The sequence below is a fragment of the Benincasa hispida genome, chromosome 2 (genome assembly GCF_009727055.1).
Source record: "Benincasa hispida cultivar B227 chromosome 2, ASM972705v1, whole genome shotgun sequence".
Lineage (NCBI taxonomy): Eukaryota > Viridiplantae > Streptophyta > Magnoliopsida > Cucurbitales > Cucurbitaceae > Benincasa > Benincasa hispida.
This window is the reverse complement of record NC_052350.1, coordinates 34,621,778-34,644,796: the sequence shown is the minus strand read 5'-3', so window position 1 is coordinate 34,644,796 and position 23,019 is coordinate 34,621,778.

Here is a 23,019-nt window from a genome sequence, read left to right as displayed (position 1 = left end):
TCATCCTGAGTGAGATCCTCATGCTCTTTATCTCGCTCTCGCTCTCTACGGTGAGCTGTTTGCTTGTTCTTCCCAAGCAACTGTCTGCTTATGCACATATTCTCTATTTCAAATTCAAAAATTCATAACTCGAAATCCATAACTCTTTTCAAGAAACATGTTTAGAATTGAGTTAGCAACATTACCTTAAAATTTCAGCTCAAAACTCTCCGTCGTTGGATCTAGAGATTCAAACCTTCATCATTGGCCTCAATTCAAGCAGTTGCTTGCTTGTTCAACAATTTCCAGTTCAAACTTCAAAAGTATTTAACTCGATTTTCAGGCCTCATCTTAAAAAGTTTCATTCTACAAAGTTGTTTATAACTGAGTTAAAAATATTACCTCAAATATTTAGCTCAAAATGCTTCGTAATTCATCCTAGAGCTTCAATTCTTCACTGTTGGCCTAGATTCACCCGAGAAATGAATCCTTCGTCTTTATTTTGTCTCTCCGGCCTTATTCCGGCGAGTTTTCCCTCCAGTAGCACAGCCACAAAAAATAGAAACACAAAGCTTTCAAATGTCGCTGGAATTACACAAATAGCCTAAGTAGTTTGTCCAAACCGACCTAATGAATTCGACCTGCTGGCTTATATCACCGCCCAAAATCCAGCATGAACCCTCCTTATGCCACCTTGCCCACTATTGGTGATGAAGGGCTAGGATTTAGCAAACTTTCTTTTGCTAACTACACTCACAATATTACTTCAGCACTACACCTCATTAGATGGCATGGTCTCATCCATATGCTTATTATGCATTCCATCATCAAGCATGACCTTCCTTAGCCTAACCGAGTTTTGTCCTACTTTTACACTTAGCTACCCAAGAGCTTATTTCTTCTTGGTTCCATCCTCTATCCTTCCTAAGACATGGCTTCATTTAGCTCATTAGAAGACATCACATTACTTACTCTTACTTAAAGTAATTAGTGTTCGGCTTTTACAGATGTGGAAGGGAAAATTGTGGTGATGATGAAGGTGAGGATAGAGCTACTGGTTATGCGTTTGGTGAGTCAGGGGCAAGGAGAAGGTTGGTGAAATGATTGGGAAGTGGGGAAGAAGGTTCTGCAGGAGGGATTGGAGGGTGAATTATCAAAGGCAAAGGGTCCAAGGTTTCTTGATCTTACGTTGATGATTCTTGGACTTTTTCCTTTCCTTTGTCATCCTTGTGTTGTTTCTTTCGCTTTGGTTGTTGCGGCGCATTTAAATCAATGATGGGCCTCTTCATAGGAGCTCAGGGCAATGGGGGGAATCCTTGAGAAGCATCCTCAAAATCTTGATGTTTATGAGGCCATGAACTTCTGGCATTGGCTCTTCCTCAATACCTACACCCAATGATAGGCATAAGCTTGAAATTGTCCAAGGGAAGAAATACTGACCTCTTATATGCCCCACCAAACCTTGAAGCTGTCTTGCGATCAACTGGCCCACATTGATTGGAATGTCGCGTGCGATGCAATATGCGGCCATGACTCTATCCCTTGAAACTGTTTTGTCATGTATAGTTGGGATGAGTCGCCGTTTAACCAAATATACCCAAAGCCGCGCCTCTGGAAATAGTTTCTTGGACGCTAGGGTTCTGATGCCTTTTAAGGAAACCGACCACTAAGTGCTTGGTTGCATTAATGTCTTCAGCGCATCTTCCATCTATTCTTTTATAGGATCATCAATGATTTAATTGCCCGGCGTATCCGGGATGTCATTCATAAAATATAATTCATTGATGTTCTTTGCACTAAAAGACACCACTTCCCCTCTCATGGTCACTGCATCTTTGGTGCCATGGAGTCGTCCATTATAGAAGTCTCACACTACCTTTGGAATGACGATGGATGGGCATTGGCAAAATGTTTCCCATCCATGCTCCAATACAACGCTCGTGATCAAGTCCGGTAGTGGCGTTGGCACAGGGAAAAATATCATCTCTATCAGCATATCATCATTTTCTTTCTTCTTCGATGGACATCCTTTGGCCAACGCAGGCTCACTGCTTTCCTCTACTGCTTTTCCCTTTTCTTTTGTCAACGCAAGACGGGATTTTTGCTTTTGTTTCCTTTCCCTTTCCTTGCGTTGTTCTTCCTTTTCCCACTCTACAATTTCTTTGCCCTTCTTCTCTCTTATGTGCTGAATGTTTGCTCGGTGCCTCTTCTCCTTCTCTTCCTTCTTTTTCCTTTCTTCTTCTTCCTCTTCTCTCAACTCTCTTTCAAATTCTTTTTCAAACTGCTCTGAGGCCAGCAAAATGTGTTGTTCTTCCTCGAGCCCTATTCTTTCCTCCTCTGCCGAGATTGCGTTGTTGTGGCGCACCTCTTCATCATGTAATTTCCTTCTTAAATCGCCTTCTGCGATGATCTATTGTGCCCGCAACATCTTCTCTTGCTTCTCTTCCTCCTATTTTTTTCTCCTCTTCTTTTCCTCTACTGCATCTTGCAAAATTGGTGGGTCGATTGTTGACCCTTACGACACATTCTCCTTGCGACGCCGCATAAAGTGGGTAATGTCTGAATCTTCTCCGTCATCAGTCGCAACCGTTTTTACTTGCGTTATTTCCTCCTCAGGCTGCATTGATTCTCTCAGTTGCGCTGACTCCCCCTTATCCACCCTTATGGAGGTGGATTCTCCATCCATTTTTGGGCTCTCAGCCCTTTTTCTCTTCTCTTCCTCCTTCCTCAGGCGCTTCTCCTCCCGCCTGCGTTCCCTTTTCTCACCTGTCCTCCTTTCTTTCTTCTTGATTGGATGGGCTTCCTCATCTTCTTCAACCCTCTTCTCTTTGATCTTCTTCTTCTTCTTGATTGGATGGGCTTCCTCATCCCCTTCAGCCCTCTTCTCTTTGATCTTCTTCTTCTTTTTCTTCTCCTCAGCAACTTTAGGCTGCTTCTCTGCCACTACTTCCTCCAAAGAAACTCTGCAGGGTCCCTCATAGGATTCTGCGTGAGCAGTTTCCTTAGGATCCGAGATTGCCAAACCGCTTCTTCTTGATGTTTCCTCCATCTCCTCCTCCAAAGGCAATGGTTGGCTCACAACCCCAGCTTCGAGCAATCCTCCTTCCTTCTCCATGTTGCTGAGTATACTCCCAAACACCTCTCTATCGTTCCTTCTCTTCTTTTCACTTTCAGAGGACAATGTTGAGAGTGGGGCACTCTCCGAGCTTTGCCCCCTTTTAAACTAGAGTGGTATGACTGTTAAAGGCTTTCGCTGAAGTTTTCCGGCGAATCGTGGGATGGTTGGTGGCTGAACGGTGAGACGGTGGTTCGCTGCAAGGATTTCCGCCTCTCATGTAGTGATTTAGGCTTGTGAGGGTGATAAGGGTAAAGAAGATGGATGGGAAGACTTGTCGGCCATGGATGAACTGAGTAAGAAAGCTGGGAAACTCTTAGGGTTTTATGATGAAAGTAAGTCTGGTATGCAAAAGCTCTGTTAGGGTTTCTATTTGCAAAAAGACTCAAATAGGATCTCAGACGAAGGAAGTGGGAATTGATTAGTTGGGCCTTGATGGGCCCAACGCAAATTCTGTGGTGGCAGGCCTCGAGGTACTCAAAAAGCCTGTGTCGCGCTCCTCACATTTATGAATCAATAGAGAAGTACGTCCTTTCATCTACTAAATCATCATTTCCTGGGAAGCCTAAACGATTGGACTACTCTATTTGCAAAAAGAATTTGTCTTTAGTGTTTTATTCGGATGGGCGCAAGGTTAAGAATTAACGCAATGAATCCATCAACGCAAATGCATCTTTGTAGAGGACGGGCAACAATGCATGTATCAACGCAAAACACCCCTTAACTCAACGCATTTCGGGAGGACGGGCGCACTGTATTTCTACTGGCGCAACACTACCTCAACAGAGTGCGTTTTTGCTAAGGACGGGCGAAAAACACGTACGAGTGCAACACACCCCTCAGCGCAATGCATTTAAGTGGGATGAACGCAAAGTGTATCTTGTTAGCAAAAGATGCACCCATCATCGCAATGCATACCGAATGTTGATTGTTTTATTATTACTTTATTATTATTATTATTATTTCATCAATGCAAGTCACAAGGACTTTGTGGTAATCAATTTCTGTTAACCAATCATTCACGACAATTTAAGAATAACGCCATTAATACAGAAAAGTAAGGAAATTAAAGAGAGCACAGAAATTAATGCAAGTGAATTAAATGAAAAGTAATTTCATAAAGCAATGAAAGCAAGTTTAAGGAATCATTAAATAGCAAAATTCATAAAGCATTAAAGAAGGTAATTAAGAAAGCAAGTAAACATAGAATTTAGAGATATGGACCGGAAGACAATTTCCCATGATGAATGCAATCCACACCTCTACAGGCGGTCAAGCTTGCCTGCACAATGTCATCAAGGACATTGCTCCTTCCCATGAGATCCTGGGGCTTCGGAATTGCTTGGCAGCGTTCCAGGTGTTCTATTGCATAGTTCGGCTGCCAACTGCCCAACTTGGATCTCCAAGTTAGGGTGATTCCTCCAACTAGGATTATAAGTGTTGTTGTACGAATTATTCTGGATAGCAAACACTTGCTGCGGGTTTGATGGGCATACTTCCACCGCAATGGCCCCCTCCACATTGGATGCAACTTATTGCGGCCACTTGTGCCCGCGCATTGGGTTGTGCTTATCCTTGGGAGAGGGCACCTTGATTAAGCACCATCAATTGTAGGAGAGAGGTCATCGCGGCCATCTGGGTGGCCAAAGTTGTCATTGTATCCGTAGGTACATGGAATTATCATTTCTTCTTCTCTTGGAGCCTCTTCCTCCATACCCATCATCTACCCAGTCATCCATATTCCGCGAGATGCAGTCAAGGATGACCTTGGCTTCAGTGTATGTTTTATCCATAAACCCTCCTGCTCGGAGCGCATCAGTACTGCTTGTGTTGATCTATTAAGGCGTTGTAAAATGTTTCCATCAAACGCAATCGGGGGTATCCCGATATGCGAACAATTCTTTACTAATCTTCTGAATTGCACCAGGTGGTGCTGAGGGTCTCGTTATCCATCGCTCAAAGTTCAGCAAGTCCTTTCGTCATCTTTCGTTGACTGCGCAGGAAGAACTTCTTCATAAACTTGTTCCACCAACTGATCCCAGGAAGTTATTTCATTTAGCTCCAATTGAACGAGCCTCAACCCTTTAGCCTCAAATCCCTCAGGTTTAAGAAAGGTACAAGTCTGATACCTTCTGGGGTGACGCCAGGAATGGAGAAGTTATCGCACATCTCGAAAAAGCTGGTCAGATGGGCATGTGGGTCGACAAAGATTAAGCATTCGATACATGGTGTGAATGAAAGATTAAGAAGATGAATACAAATGATGAAATAGAGATTTAGAGACAAATATAGAAAGAGTGTCAACGTCTTGACACAGATCTGAATGGAGATTATGCTTTCCGGCGTGTGGAAGTAATGAAGAGGAGAACTTTCCTCTCAGGCTTGCTCTTCTGGTAGAAATGACCATCGTACAGAGCTTTAACTATGGGGATTGGAAGGATTCTTTGCTCGGAGACTCACCTCTTATCCTTGTCTCATGGTTATTCCCGGATCTACTCTGGAAAGCGCTTCAGACCACTCTCTCTCTCAGAGATCAGTATATACACGTTTCTATGTATTCAAGTATATCTTTCAATGAAATTGCAGAAGCTATTTATAGGCGAATCTTAACTCTTTGCATTATGGTCCCCACTGTATGGTTAAGGTAGTTCCTGAAATGGTGGAGTGAATATTCCTTCTGTTACGCAATCAATTCCATCAAAAATGCACAACTGACAGCTGTACACACGTCAGAATCCTCCGCAAATGCATTTCTCTTTACATCTTCGATCTATCGCCACATGCGGTGCTGTTTTTGATTACCACATGCGGTTGAAATTGCGTTGATCGCAAAGCTCTTGATCGATTGTCGCATGCACCGTCATTGCGTTGATCATCTTTTCATTCCTGAATGATGGGCGCAATTCGACGTAGATGCATTGTTCATTTTATCTTTAAGCCATGAACGCATGCGGTGACTGATTTCCTGCAAAACAGAAATGAAACATTCTATTCTACAATCGTAATGGTGTTAGTGGGTGTATTGACGACATTTTATAATCATCGCATTTCTTAGCCAATTTCCATACTACCGATGCAACTTTTCTTCCTTTTAGCCGCAATATCTAAATAAAACAGTATAAATAACTTGTATTTCTACAAGTTATCAACGATCGGATAACTTACCTAAACGATCGTAGTGTGTGCCGAGTTTGCTAAATGATTGTATACCTTTTCCTAAACGATCGTCCAGTAAAACCTACACGATCATGTAGTTTATCCTAAACGATAAGCATCGTGCTATATGATAGCTCCTTTTTCCCTCCCACTTGCTTATTGTCTACACGATCCGTGCTTCCTCCTTCCTCTACTAAATTCACCAAAGACCACGCTTTGGGTTCTCACTCCGAGAATACCTGGGGCTCTTTCCTGGTGGTGTCGTCCCTACTGCGTTCATGCTTGTGTGGTTGTTGGTGCTGCTGTAGTGGACGCTGCTACTAGGCGTTGGTAGATCGCGTAGAGGTTTCTGCTGCGTTGAGTTTCGAAGATTGAGGATTGTCTTCAATTGGTATGGAAACTCTCTCCCTCGTTTATTTCTTGTTCATAGCATGCTGATAATTACTGTTTGTTTGCATAACTGTGCGTTTGAATGTATAATATGTATTTTGGTCACGGTAAGATCGGAGCGATCCAAACACGCTCATGGAACTCTTCGGTAAGAGATCCTTCAACTTGTACATGTTAAAACCAACTGAGGTCAATGCTGTTTTGAACATAGAGATGTTTAAAACTCTTAGGACTCATAAGAAGAGGAAGATTTCTCCAAATGCCTATCTTTGGCACTTGAGACTGGGTCACATAAAACTCAACAGCATTGAGAGATTATTTAAGAACGGTCATCTAAATAAGTTGGAAGACGGTTCATTACCACCACGTGAGTCCTATCTCGAGGGTAAAATGACAAAAAGATATTTTTCTGGAAAAGGTCTTAGAGCTAAAGAAGCCCTAAAGCTAATTCACTCAGACCTTTGTGGGCCTCTAAATGTTAGAGCGAGAGAAGGGTATGAATATTTCATCAGTTTTATAGATGATTGTTCAAGGTATGGGCACGTTTACCTAATGCACCAAAAGTCTGAAACTTTTGAAAAGTTCAAAGAGTATAGGTTGAGGTTGAAAACCAATTAGGTAAAAAGATTAAAACACTTCGATCGGATCGAGGTGGTGAGTATATGGACATAGAATTCTAGAACTGTTTAATAGAACATGGAATTCAATCTCAACTCACAGCCCTTAGCATACCTTAACAGAACGGTGTGGTAGAAAGGAGAAACAGAACCTTGTTGGACATGGTTCGTTCCAATATGAGTTAAGCTCAGTTACCAAATTCTTTTTGGGGACACGCAGTTGGGACTGCGGTGTATATTTTGAACATAGTTCCCTCGAAAAGTGTTTCTGAAACACCTTACAAGCTCTGGATGGGACGTAAAGGAAATTTACGTCATTTCAGGATTTCGGGTTGTCCAGCACATGTGTTGGTGCAAAATCCTAGAAAGTTGGAACACCGTTCAAAAGTGTGCCTATTTGTAGGCTACCCAAAAGAAACAAAAGGTCGTTTCTTTTATCACCCTCAGGAAGATAAAATGTTTGTATCGACAAATGCAACCTTCCTGGAGTAAGATTATATAAAGAACCATCAACCTCGCAGTAAGCTAGTAATAGAAGCAATGTCCAGAAAAACGACAAATGCATCAACAAGTGTTGTTAATCGAGCAGGTCGTTCAACAAGAGTTGTTGATAGAGCAGGTCCATCAACAAAAGTTGTTGATGAAACTGATACTTCACATCATTCTCAAGAGTTGAGAGTGCCTCATCGTAGTGGGAGGGTTGTGCAACAGCCTGGCCGGTACATGGGTTTAACTGAAACTCAACTCATCATACCAGATGATGGTTTAGAGGATCCATTGTCTTTTAATCAAGCAATGAACGGTGTGGACAAAGACCAATGGATTAAAGCCACGGACCTTGAAATGCAATCTATGTATTTCAGTTCTGTCTGGGATCTTGTAGATCAACCAGAAGGTGTAAAACCCATCAGTTGCAAGTGGATCTACAAGAGAAAAAGAGACTAAGCTGGTAAGATACAGACCTACAAAGCTAGACTTGTGGTAAAAGGGTTTACCCAAAGAGAGGGGGTAGAAGTTGAAGAAACATTCTCTCCAATCGCCATGATAAAGTCCATTAGAATACTCTTGTCCATAGCCACATTTTATGATTATGAACTATTGCAAATGGATGTCAAGACAACTTTTCTGAATGGCTATCTTGAAGAGAGTATCTATATGTCTCAACTAGAATGGTTCATACAACAGTGTCAAGAGCAAAAGGTTTGCAAGTTTATTCGATCCAATTATGAATTAAAACAAGCTTCTAGATCCTGGAATATGAGATTTGATGCTGCGATCAAATCTTATGGCTTTGAACAAAATGTTGGCGAACCCTGTGTATACAAGAAAATCGTTAACAAAACTGTCGCTTTTCTAGTGTTGTATGTTGATGATATTCTACTCATTGGGAACGAGGTAGATTATCTAGCTGATGTTAAGAGATGGCTGTCATAGTATGTTCTTGGAATCCAAATAGTTCAGAATCGCAAGAACAGAACTTTGGCATTATCTCAAGCATCTTATATAGACAAGATGTTGTCTAGGTATAAAATGCAAAATTCCAAGAAATTATTTTTACCTTTCGAGCATGGAATTCACCTGTCTAAGGAACAGAGTCCTAAGACATCTCAAGAGGCTGAGGTGATGAATCGAATTCCATATGCATCTACAGTTGGGAGTTTGATGTATGGAATGCTGTGTACTCGTCCCGATATATGCTATGCCGTAGAAATTGTCAGCAGATTTCAGTCCAATCCTGGTCATGACCATTGGACTGCTATTAAAAACATTCTCGATTATCTTCGAAGAATGAGTTTATCCAATTAATCTCGGATCATTGGAGCCCATGGTTTGTAGGCTTGTGAGGTCCCCCTACAAGCTCATAACGGACTAGCTTTAGAATAGCATGATAAGTTAATTTGAAACGTTCAAATTAGAATTAAAGAAATTAGTACTTATACGAGATATAATTACGTGTTTAATTTGAGAATTAAACAGAATCAGAGAATTTATATATTTAAATATGATTTAAATATATAAAGATGGATTTGTGTAAAAATTAATTCAATATTTGATATTAAATTAATTAAGTTTTATTTAAAATTAATTTTATTTTTCAGTTTTAAAATCAAAATGACTTTTAAATGAAATTTTGATTTTTGGACATAAAATTGAAAAAGAGAGGAAAAAAAAACACTAAAATAGAAAATGTTGTTTTCCATTATCCATCACCTAAGTAACTCACACAAATAACATTCTCTTTGGTTTGTCTTCTCCAAGCATGAGCTGCAACTCATGCAACTCTCTCCTTTTCATGTTGATCTGCAATATAATGAAGAGATTGAAGTGAAAATTGGGCATACAATCTATAGAGAATTTTAGAGAAAATTCAAGTTGAAGAAAGGGTACATTACCAAGGTTGCTGCTGTGAGCTTTTCTTCTTCATCCCTTGATTCAAGCTTATTTTTGAGTCCCACAACTCAATCTAGAGTACCAAGAGAATAGTGGGGAAGATCTTGACGTAGTCTGCAACAAGATTCAGAGAAGATAGCAGCTGGAGAAGGAGCTTTGAAGTAGTTCTACAAGAGGTATATCTTGAAACTCACTTGTTTTCTACAAGAGCATGCTTTATATTATTACTGATAAATGATAGACTAGAAAACTCAAATCGAACATGCGATTTATCTCTTTTAGTTAATTAGTTCACGAATATCAAAGTTCAAGGATTGCCTCTAATTAAACACTAACTCCCTAATCATGCTACTAAATTCATCGTTTATGCAAATGATAAATGAACATTACATACAAAGAATCATTTATAAAGAATTGTCAGGCCTGTCAAAATGCTTCAATGTAAATATAATCAAAACTTCAAGAGAGTTTACAACAATTACATCCCAGAAAATAAAAGTTTTCAAGAACAATTGTCTAAAAAACTCCTATCCTCAAGTACAAATTACCTTAGCCACTCATTAGGGACAAGAATCTTCAATGAAATATATGAAAAGTTAGGTAGGGAAAAACAGATGAACAGGCTGGAAATCATGATGTCTTTGACCTAAAAGTCATAAAATATTTATAGATATCAGCCGAGCGTTGCAATGCTGAGGAGAGCGTAGCTACGCTCTTGTCCTAGCGTAAGGCTCATCATTGTCGTGCTAATTGTTATGCTCATTAGATGATTCCACTCGTGCGCGAGGGTGAAAATATATCAAACATCGTAGCGCTGCTATGCTTTCTTGTGTTGTGACATCCAAAATATCCAGGTAAATTTAAAACAATCACTATGAATTATTTATGGTACATTTTATATTTTTTAGTCCAAAATTAACATGGTCATCATTGATAACAAACTCTATTACAAAAATTAAAACGCGAGTCCCTTGTGATAAGATGGAATTCAAAAGGTAAGAATATTTATATATTCAAATAGCTATTTTTAATATAAGGTGGTTACACTATTTGTTGCATATGTTTATCTCGTTAGAATCTGACTTAGCAAGAACATATTTGAATGGTATGGTCCATATTTTGCCAACTTGCAGGTTCAACCAAATGACGATGTTGGTTTATTCTTTAAATAGGGATTCCATAAATAACGAATGCAAACAAAATAATCTTCAATTTTCTAGTAGTTGGTTACAAAAACGTTTTGTTAGGATGTAAGAATGTCCTTTTGACAATATATTCATGAAATCAAAAAATTACATAATGTATTTTTGGAAATAAAACATGAAACTAGAGATGTTAAAAGAGTAATTAGGCAATCCGTGATCCAATTTTAGTCCTTGTGTAAGCCAAGGACAACAATGCGTAGATCTTGTGAGGTTCAACCCATATATTATTATGCCGCTGAGTCGTAATTGCATAACAAGAATTTATGTAAGTCATATAGGTAAGTTAGGCAGTAAGTGCTGGCAAGTAGGTCGGTAACTACTGCTGTCACATCCACTTACGAGATAAGAGGATAATCTGATAGGAGGTGTTGTCACACCCCCTCCCTAGCCTTAGTCCCCAATACTTGGAAGGGAGCATGAGGATACACCAGCAGCATTCCAAGACAACATTTTAATTTAACATTTCCCCCTTTGTCTATAAAGTCTTTAACATGTTTACAATAATCTATCTAAGTTTCATACATATACTTCAATTCCTATATTCCTTTATCACATGATCCGAGCCGTGCCCTGAGAATTTACCAAGTCCTAGTATTTTGGTGGTTTGTAGACTCCTTCTTAAATGCTCCGCTTTGCTACCTGGGGGGGGGGGGGGGGGGGGGGATAGAAGAAGACATTTGAAAGAGTGTGAGCTAATAAGCCTAGTGAGTAGTGTTTTTTAAAATAATAATCACCTTGCAAAACATATTTTTGGGAAGTCAATCACATAATCACAATTTTAGTATAATTTATGCATGATCATATGTGATTTCATTCAATCATTATCCTCCAGTTCCATGTTATACTTGGCATGTTCACATCATGGACATATTATTAATCATAACAACTTTTTATGAAAACTTTCCTATAACCCGCTTTCCCCACCAATGTGCACATCGACATTCTTTTCCCGCTAGTCATGCTTAGATAACTTGACTATATTTTCTGTCGGTCGTCACCGACTATTATTTCCCGCTGACCGAGGCCGACTATATTTTCCCATCAAGTACCTTTTTTTTTAGCATGCTAACTTATGTAGTCCGGGTATAATCTCAGTTTCCATAGAAATTTCACAGACAATATCATGGTAAGCAGTATAACATTATCAGCATGCATTTTGCACTTTCATATGCATATATTCACATATCAATGTATAAAACTATGTAACCACTCACCATAAGCAAGTTTTTCTACTAAAATCACCTTGAGAGTACCTTCCTCAGAATTCCTCCATATCAATGAAAATTCCTTAATTAATACTTTTTATATCAATAAATAATGTTAAAATAGCCAAAATATCATTTTATAATCAAAGTACTAGCTTACCCTACTCCAATTTAGCCAAAATCCTAAAATTAGCCTCTTTAGAGGTTATTTGGACTGTGGTAGGCAGCTGGGCGTTTGGCTGTGTGTATGGTGGGCATGTTGTGCCGCACAGGGGCTGACGCGTTGGGCGTGCATTACATGGTGGGGCCGCTGCACTGGGCGTGATGCGTCGCACAGTGGGCAGCTGCGTTGGGCTAGCGCACAGAATGCGTCGAGCGAGGCACGCTGTTGGACGGACGCAGCACTGTATGATGTGCGCGCAGGATGCCGGATGCGTGGGCTGGCTGTGTGTCTGGGCTGGCTCAATGCTTCACCAACGCAACCTTTGTTCCTTCACACTATAATTAACTTGGCAGCCTAATAACTCAAACGTAACACTCTAAATATGCTCTCAACACAAGATTTTTGGTGATGGTATGAATAAACTCCTCTCACCCAACCCCTCTATTTATAACCATTCCAAACTCACCCCCTTGTGACAACTCAACTCTCATTTGTCTCACTATGGAGTTGCCAACACTTAGTTTACTCCAGCCTAGCCTTGAGTTGTTCTCACCTCAACTTGCCAGCCAAAATTTCCTTTTTGCATGTAATCTCCTTCACCCACCTCCTACTTAGGGTGATAAGACCTCCATTGCATGAAATCTCCTTTGTCCACCTTCTACTAGAACTTTGTGTGAACCTCCTTTTGCCACCTAAATCACTTAAATACTTAAACATATTCCTCCATTTAAATTGTTTAAGACATATGGCCGTATACTATTAGCATCTTCCCTTGGTGTTCCTTTCCATCAATTAGCCTTACTCTTTGTCCATAACGCATAGTAAATCAACTTACCTCCATTGAAATTCCACTTAGCCATCACATGAGTTGGCCATCACCAACGCATAGGGTGGTCGCTCACCCTCGACGCATGGCTTGCTAGGTATGCTTGCTCGGCCTACTTGGCATGGATGCACGACGCTGACCATCGACGCATGGGCATCCTGCCTAGGCGCTTGCTTGCTTGGCCGCATAGGCACTCTCGGTCGCATAGGCGCGCTTGGTCACGTAGGCGCTCTCGGCCGTGTGGGTGTGCCTTGTCGCATGGGCATGCGCTTGGCATAAGGCATCGACGCATGGCTGCTCGGTATACTTGACAGCGCTCGACGCATAGGATGGGTGCCCGGCTTACCCGCTTGACGCATAGGCAGGGCGCTCGGCATACCTGCTCGACACATGGGTTGCACGCTTGGCCTCGATGCATGGCCTGTGTGCTTAGCATCTACGCATACCTCCTACATGTGTTCACATGTCTTGTGCATGCCTTTACGTTGGTTGTATGCAAGCCCTTAGCCATTTCTCAATTCTTCTTGCTTCCATCCACCATGCACTCTTGTGTTCAACATGCGTAAGCCTTCCATATGCGTTTATACTTCTGGTCATCTTTTTGGATAATGTAGTACTAATGTTTCTCTCTTTGCCCCAATATCCTTACTTAGGATTTTTCTTCTCTATTTAACCTCCTATTTTAGATTTAGTGTTAGGGTCTTACAGGTTTGACACGAATAGTGTGGGAAGGAAAAGAAATCCTTTAAGAAAATTACACCCACTTCTCTCAATTTTGTATTAAATCTAAATTTCTCTTATCAACTCAATTTAAATAATTATCTTATTTGATTTTTCTCTAAAACAAACATTAATGAATCATAAATCCAATCAATTTAAGATACTAAAAACTCGTGATGTTACAACCACTATCACGCCCACACGTCGCCATCCGTACATCGCCGCCACTGCCAGATTGGTGGTTGTGGGTAATATTTTTGGTGTCTTGTTGGTTTTCTTGAAAGATCTTGAATACCCATTGAATTCAATTAATGTTACCCATAATAATTTGTTGCTATATGGGATATTTAAAGGATTTTAAAGTGCTATCCAACATCAGTTTAAGGTGTAAAAAGGTTCTTTCGGTGAGTTTTGAGATTTCGACTAGCAATACTTAAATGATTTTGATATTTTTTTCATAAATAATCTGGGTTTTTTTAGAAGTCATTGCTCGAAGTCTGCCAAGACTAATAACGAATAGATTTTTTACCGCTCTCGAGAGCTTGTAGGCTAGTGGGAAAGGGTTGTCTCATAGGGAATCTATGATCTATATTGTAACAACTCAAGTTGTATACAAACATTATAGGAAATTAAATAATGAATGTTAATTAAGATACAAGATTAAATCGAGTTATTAGTAAATAAATTCTAAGTTTAAGCCACTATGTTTAATATTTGGCCTATAAATCTTACTAGTCATTAAATAAGTTACAAACATAATATTGATTTGAAAGTTAAGAAAATATCCAAGTAAAAAAAAAATCTATAAAATAAAATAATGATTATATAAGAACATTTTGAAGAAAATGGAAATAATAATAATAATAATACTAATACTAATAATAATAATAAATAATATGTAGAAGGTTTAAGATAATAATGATAAATTTTATTTTTTAAAAAAAGAGATAAATATAAAAGAAGTTGAACATTAAAAAAGAAAGAAAAAGATAAATATAAAAGAAGATAAACATTAAAAAAAAAAGAAAAAGAAAAAGAAGAATAAGATAAATATAAAAGAATATAAACATTAAAAAAAGGAGATAAATATAAAAGAAAGAAAGAAAGAAAACAATAAATATAAAAGAAGATAAACATAAAAAAAAAAAAAAGATAAATATATAAAAAAAGAGAAAAGATAAATACAAAAGAAAATAAACATTAGAAAAAAAAGAATGAAAGAGAAGATATATACATATATATATATATAAGAGAAGATAAATATAAAAGAAGATATACATAAAAATAAAGAAGATAAATATATATAAAAACGAGAGATAAACATAAAAAAGAAAAAATAGAAAGAAAGAAAAGAAAGAAAGGTCGGTTAAAACTTCCCTATAAATAGGGAAGTGGGGCATTTTGTGGGAAAAAAAAAAGAGATAAAGAAGAATCAAAAGCATTTTAAGACCAAACCATAAGAAACAATTAGGATTGCAGTAAAGGTAAGTAGTTTATTTCACCTTCTCTTTGAGTGTTTTACAGTAGTGTACCTTTGATTGCTTTATTATGTTCTTATTTTTATGTTGCATTACATGTTTAAAACACGTTTCTCTACAAGGAACCCTATGCATTATGTTTGTTCACGATTATGTTAAGATCAAGTTTTAATAAGGTATAAGTTATGCTTCCAAGGCTAACAGGGCATATATAGTTTCACCCCTATAGGCCCAATCTTATATTATGTTTATGCTAGGGACTAGCATAGTATGTATGGTTGCACCCCTCTAGTCCAACCTTACGTTTATGTTGATGTTTGATGTTGGATGCGACTCTGGCCCTACTGGCTGCATGACCTGCTAATCATTAGATGGGTTAGTTTTCGCTTAAGTCCTCATCTTTCTACCACGGCGAAGGAACTTACGTTGGAAGCATAACCGACCACCTCATGCTATTATAAGTTTATGTTTTGTGTCCCAATCATATGTTTTCATGACATATTACATGTGACTATGCATTTGGTCACTACCTTAAGTGAGAAATACTTACTGGGTATATTATATACTCATCATATTTTACAATCTTTGTAGGTCAGAACATAACGTAGGTGGCACGATTGGATGTTGCTCAAGTGGCCAACCACTAAACTCATTATTTTTGTGATATAGGCATTTTTTTCCACTACGCTAATATTTAAGGATCCTGGTGCTTTGTAAAATAAACTTTTCTATAGTTTTGATACTTAATTCATAAAATTTTAGATGTATTCTGTTGAAATTTTGACCAAAATGCATCCCATGATAGAAATTCTAAGTATGCATGTCGTAGTGGTCGAAACTTATTATGTAAGGATCTAGTCATTACATATATAGCATATTTATCAAATTTAATGGTCGCGAGGGGGGGTGGTTATAGTTGATCATTCAAGAAAATAAAAAGACAACGAAAGGTAATTTTCAAGGAAATAAAGTGAAGAATGAGATGTTTCTTTAAAAATTCAATCAAGAAAATTACTCGACGATAGGAGCAGATTCTACATATTTTTCGCTCATTAAATACTAGAAATCAATGGCACTTGCAAATAAACGCTTAATCGTTTAATGAAACTAATCACTAACCATCTGTAATTATCAAACTATATCGAATCTAATTTGAACTAAATTCTTCAACATCATTTATCAAGAATTATCAAGCCTGTCAAAATGCTTCAATGGAAATATAATAAAAACTTCAAGAGAGTTTACAACAATTACATCCCAGAAAATACAAGTTTTCAAGTACAATTGTCTAAAAAATCCTATCATCAAGTACAAATTACCTTAGCCACTCATTAGCGACAAGAATCTTCAATGAAATATATGAAAATTAAAAAGGCAATTATTGAGAGAGGGAAAAGTTAGGTAGGGAACAACAGATGAACAAGCTGGAAATCATGATGTCTTTGACCTAAAAGTCATAAAATATTTATAGAAAGTAGCCGAGCGTTGCAATGCTGAGGAGAGCGTAGCTACGCTCTTGTCCTAGCGTAAGCGTTCATCGTTGTGGTGCTAATTTTTATGCTCATAAGATGATTCCATGTCACGACCCTTTCCCTGATTTCAATACTTACCTAAGAGAAGGCGTGATGTTAACTGGTGCTACTCTTTCATGACAACTATTGACATTACCTTACTAGTTTCTCTCTTTTCCTTCGTTCAACGCACGAATTTCTCTTATGTACTCCTTTATTAGTGATCTTTACAAACTTAAATGGTTTGTGGGTTAAAGTGAGGCGTTCTACTACTTTTATAGGTATCTCACCCTTCTTCTTTACCTGACACCTCCTCCTTTGATCACATCCAAGCGTATTCCTCTCATTCTGCCAACGCCCAGCCTCATTCACCTCCTATTTGATATGTCTTCTTTATGCACCAAACTCACTTTGCATGAATATTTATTTGTCTAGCTCCTACTATCTCTGTTTTAGACTTCCATCGATAAAGCCATTTGTCCTGATGAGCTCATCAATCTTGCATAGCGCAGTCCTCAACATCGCTCCATCGCTTAGTTCATGCTTCTATCGCTTAGCTCCAACAGACCATCGTGTAGCTCAATCATTTAGTAAACGATCCTGCTCTCAACGATCTCGCTCTTAGCCTATAGCTTAGCTACTGCGCGCATCGTTTAACACTGACGCCTTATCGTCCAACGCATCCACTAATCGCTTAGCGCCATTGCCCAGCGCCTGCGTCTATCGTCCAACGCCCATCGCTTAGTATTCTGCCTATTGTATAGCGCGTCTGCTCATCGCCTGGCGTAGCACGGCTATCGTTTAGTGCCTATGCCCATCGCGTAGTGCCACCGTGTAGTCCATCGTCAGCACCCACACATCGCTTAACACTTAACGATCGTCTAGCGCATCGCTTAGCTCCGTGCATTGCTACATAATCATCCAATGCCCGCCTACACGATCACCTACCTCATCGTGTAACGCTGCTCACTTACTAGACGATCGTCTACCTCATCGTGTAGCACTGCTCATTTGCTACACGATCGTTTACCTCATCGTGTAATGCCTCTCATTTGCTACACGATTGTCTACCCAGTGCCTTGTGTTTAACCTCTCGCTTTCTCTGCTCTTGCTCATGCATTCTCAACACATGGGCAACTTTCATGCAATGCGTTCAACTTCACAAATTCACACATGATTTTCCTTGACTTAGTTTTATTTTATGCGTTTAACACCAAACGCTTGGTTCTGTGTTAACCTTGCACTTAGTTAAATTTCCATTAGTTAAATTCCAAACTTTTTGAAGGACATTTATTCAACACTTAGAGTTCTTCCTTTTTATCATGGAGTTTCATACCTAGTCAGATTCTCCTAGTTATTAGCTTAAACAGGGAAATAGGAATGCAAGTTTCACATTTATCCTCCCCTTAAAAAAATTTCGTCCTGAAATTTGAAGCATTACTATAAACATAACTTAATTTATTTATCTCAACCTTTTACAACTTTATTCATTCACATAGGTTCTATTTACAGGCACTTTTATTTCTATTTTTATACCAGTAATCCTTCCAAGCTTGATTTCCTCCCGAGTTACTGGCCAAATTATTGGTTGGACAATCCTTACAATGGTGACATGGTTGTTCACATTTGAGGCATAAATCCTCTCTTCTTTCTTAGTCTCTTAGATGGCTTTTATGACATCTACGATAGGGGTAGTCTTTACTTAGGTCAAAGGTTGGTTCTCGGTGACTAAGGAAACGTAGAAACTTTGGGCACTATTTCCCTTTATGCCCTGTGCGCCTACAAATATAGCATTTATCTGTTCCCTTCAAACATTCTCCGAGGTGGTATTTCCCACACCTTCCACATAAAGAGTTTCTTGCTTGACTTGATCCCATCTAACTAACAATCATTTCAACAAACAAACATAGATTGTCAAAATATATTTTATTTATCACAAATAAAATATATTTACATGAGAGTAATTTTATACAAGCGTCTATAATAGAAAATAGTATGCATCTGTCTATGCTTCTGGGGTTTTCCCTTTGCCTTTATCCTCCTTTCCTTACTGAGGGCAGTTTCATTTGTAATGATCAATTTCTCCGCAGTTATAGCACACATTTGCCCCTCCCTTGCAGCACCCAAAGTTATACCTTTTATAATTTGAACACCACGGCCTTTGGGTACTTGTTATAGATTCCTTGGACATGTGTACTTCTTTCGGAGCAGGCTCCATTTTTGTTTTCTGCTTCCCGAAATTGGTTTTACTTATCTTTTTATTTAGAACCCCTAAGGAGAATTTCTGACTCTTTTCTCTCCACCCCTCGGATTCTATTTCTGTTGGTGCTCTTAGGCTAGCTTCTACACGCTGTTTCCACTAATTTTGGAAATTCTTGCCTTTTCATGCTGCCAGTTACGTGTGTTCGTATCTCAGCTCGTAGCCCTTCCTCAAATCTTCTACACCTTTTAGTTTCGTCTAGTATTATGCTGGTGGCATATTTGCTAAGTTCGGTATACTTTTGTTCATACTCGGCTACTGATAATGAGCCTTGTACGAGTTTAAGAAATTCATTTCGCTTTACATCGCGAAATGTTTGGGGATAGAATTGTTTATGGAAGGCTTTTCCAAATTCCTCCCAAGTAACCTCTTCCTTTCCCCTTCTTTTATTTTCAAATAACCGCCACCAATCCTCAGCTCTTTTCTTGAATAGAAAAGTGGCTAGTGCTACCTTTCTATCTTCAGGGCATCGCATCACCCTGAAACATTTTTCTACCATCACAAACCAAGCTTCTGCATCTACTGGGTTCGTTGTTCCTTCAAAGGTTGAGGCTCCTAATGCCTTCAACCGTTCAATACCAAATTGTTTCTCGGGATCTACTGACACCCCTCCTAAGCTCTCGGCCAAATATCGAGCAAATTTTCCCATCATTTGCTCGTCACCTCCCGCTTCTACTTGCGGATGACTTGACCCAAGTTGGTCTTCTCTCGTTGCTTTTGAGGTAGCATCTTGAGTCCCCACCAGTTGCTTGCACGGTCTGCCACGAGGCATGACTCCTATAATACACCACACATTTAGTGTCACACCCCGCTCCAGATTACCCTCTTAACCTGGATGGAATGGTGACTGCAGCAGTTACCAACCCTTTTACTCTTAACCTGGATGGAATGGTGACTGCAGCAGTTACCAACCCTTTTACTGGCACTTACTGCCTATCTAACCTGTTAAATTTTGCTCAAAACCCTGAATACTTACATATCATCAATATACGAACATATTAACTCAGAACTTAACACATTTACATTACAGGGTTTCGCAGCATTGTTCATACATGAATATTACAACTTAGTGAGCCCCATCTATAATACTAGTCACTAGAAAGACACATGTGTACTAACTAATATAGGTCTTCAATTACTCTTCCTTCAACCTGTTTCTTTGAGTGGCAGAGCAGCAACAAAAAAGTCTTTGGGAACTGACCGCTACCTGAAAGGAAAACATTTGAAAATATGAACTAGAAGCCCAGTGAGTGACTTAATAAAACATAAATCTCATTCTTAAACTAGAAGCTCGAAAACATAATATTGGAATAAAATATGCCAAGCAAACGTGTACATAAAATCTTTAAAATCATTGTATCTAAAAACATAGCTAAACTGATTCTCGGTTGAGAGAGAACCCTTTTGCTCGATCTCTCAACGTCGGATATCATATTTAAGAGAGAACCCTTTTGTTCGATCTCTCAAACATAAGCCTGGGCAGAGGTGAGAACCCTTTTGTTCAACACCTGAGAGAGAACCCTTTTGTTCAATTTGTCAACATTAGCCTGCCTTAGGGTGAGAACCCTTTTGTTCAACATCTTCTAGCCAATGCTAAGAAAGAACCCTCATGGTTCAATCTTATCGTCGGGTATCATGTTTAAGAGAGAACCCTTTTGTTTGATCTCTCAAACATAAGCCTGGGCTGGGGTGAGAACCCCTTTGTTTAGCACCTTACAACCAATGCTAGGAAAGAACGCTTTTGTTCAATCCTACTGAACTGATTAACTGTCATACTTGCACGTAGAGCAAATTGGATCCTGACGTCAAAGATCATAATTGAAGCATGGTACCACTGCTTATCACTGAACTGAGTGAATTATTATGATACCTTGTCTAAGTACTTCAGTACCAAAATCATAACATAATTGAAACTAGGAAGTACAGCTCGGATACCTTCTCCTTGTACTTTAGTATTGAGCTAAAAATACCTGATAGGAAAACATTTTCATAAAACATGCTTAATGAAATCTTGATCTCATAAATCATAGTATTCACAAGAACATCATTTGCTAACGGATGCTCAACAACATTAAGAGCACATATGCTTTAAAACATAATACAAATACTTGTAACATAAACATGTCATAGAATCTCCTTTTAAAACTACTATGGTTCAACCATTGTACCAAAGCATATTTCATAAACTTTGTAACTAGCATGCGTTTATAAACTTTAGAGAAATGTGTTGCTTGGAAATTCTTGTAAAATAACCAACATAAAAGTAACTGTCAATAAAGCATGAATTATTAAAATATTTATAAACGATTTATAAATCATTTATAGTCACTCACAGGTCCTTCAAGTTTGCTTCCTTAAGGCTTGATAGGCTTTTCCAATGGGAGTTGAACCTACACATATAATAAGCATACTACTTAGTGTTTACATTAGCCTTCCTTTTAGGCCTACTCAATAAATCAAGCTCACATGCCAAACCATCACATTGTGCCTCCTACCATTCACTTTGAAGGTCGGACACTTAGCAAATTTGGAGGGATTGGGTGTCAAAAGAATGCACCCTTTGATCGCCCACACTCCCCACACTTAGAAAAATTTTGGAGCATCAAACTGCAGATTCAATTCCAACAATTCATAACTAAATTTCCAGAACTTATCTCAAGGAAATTCCTTCTAAAAAATTTCTTATAATCAAGTTATAAGCATTACCTTAAAATTTTAGCTCAAAATTCCTCGTCGTTTGATCTGGAGATTCAAACTTCATCATTGGCCTCAATTCAAGCAGCTGCCTGCTTGTTCAACAACTTTTAGTTCAAACTTCAAAAATATATAACTCGCATTCCAAGAATCTTAAAAAGTTTCATTCTACAAAGTTGTTTATAACTGAGTTAAAAATATTACCTCAAACGTTTAGCTCCAAAATCTTCTTGATTCGTCCTGGAGCTTCAATTCTTCACTGATGGCCTAGATTCACCTGAGAAACAAATCCTCTGTCTTTATTTTGCTCCTCCGACCTTATTCCGGCGAGTTTTCCTTCCAGCAGCACAGCCATAGAAAATAGACACATAAAGCTTTTGAATGCCACTAGAATTACACGAATAGCCCAAGTAATTTGTTCAAACCAATTAAATGAAGTCGGCCTTTCTGCTTACCACCGCCCAAAATCCTGCATGAAATCTCCTTGGGCCACTTAGCCCACTAATGAAGATTAATGGCTGAAATTCAACGAATTTTCCTTTAAATTTTATATCCTAATGTAGTATTTAACAATTTACTAGATGGGTATAACATTTTTCTTTTGAAAGAAAAATTCTTAATTTCCCACTTTCTCTTTTTTGGGGATTCCAACAAATTTAGTTCTACATTTCAATTAACCTCTCTCCTTAATATAGTTAACCCACATTCAAAATTCTTCACCAACTCATGTTTGATTCCTCATCTCCAAGCCCATTACATGAGCTCCATCCTTAGCCAACATTTAGTGAAATTCAGCCGATCAATTCACCCTTCATTCACTTTGCCACCTAGGTCATCTACCACACCATGGCTTTATTCTTTCTTCCATAATTCCTAAGACATGATTTCATCATAGCTCATTAGAAGACATCACATTACCTACTCTTACTTAAAGTAATTAAGGTTCGGATTTTACAAATTTCTCCCCCTTAAAAGAAATTTCGTCCTTGAAATTTGCTCGGACTTACTTATAACTAGAGTTTCACAACATCCTTTGGTCGTAAACTTTACAACCTTCTTCTCTTCTTTCTTCTTCCTTTCTTTTTTTACTACGCTTTCGCTGCGCTACTCTGATATTAGCTTTATTCATATTAAATAATACTAGTACGTACGAACAACTTGGTCATAATAGTTCACTGTATTTGTTACATCCTCTGGTGACTCTTCCATTCTCCACTGAGTCATAGTATTCATTTATTACTAGGGTGGTCCTTTTCCATTTCTCAGCAATACGACTGGAACATTTTTTTCTAGTTGTCATACCTTTGAA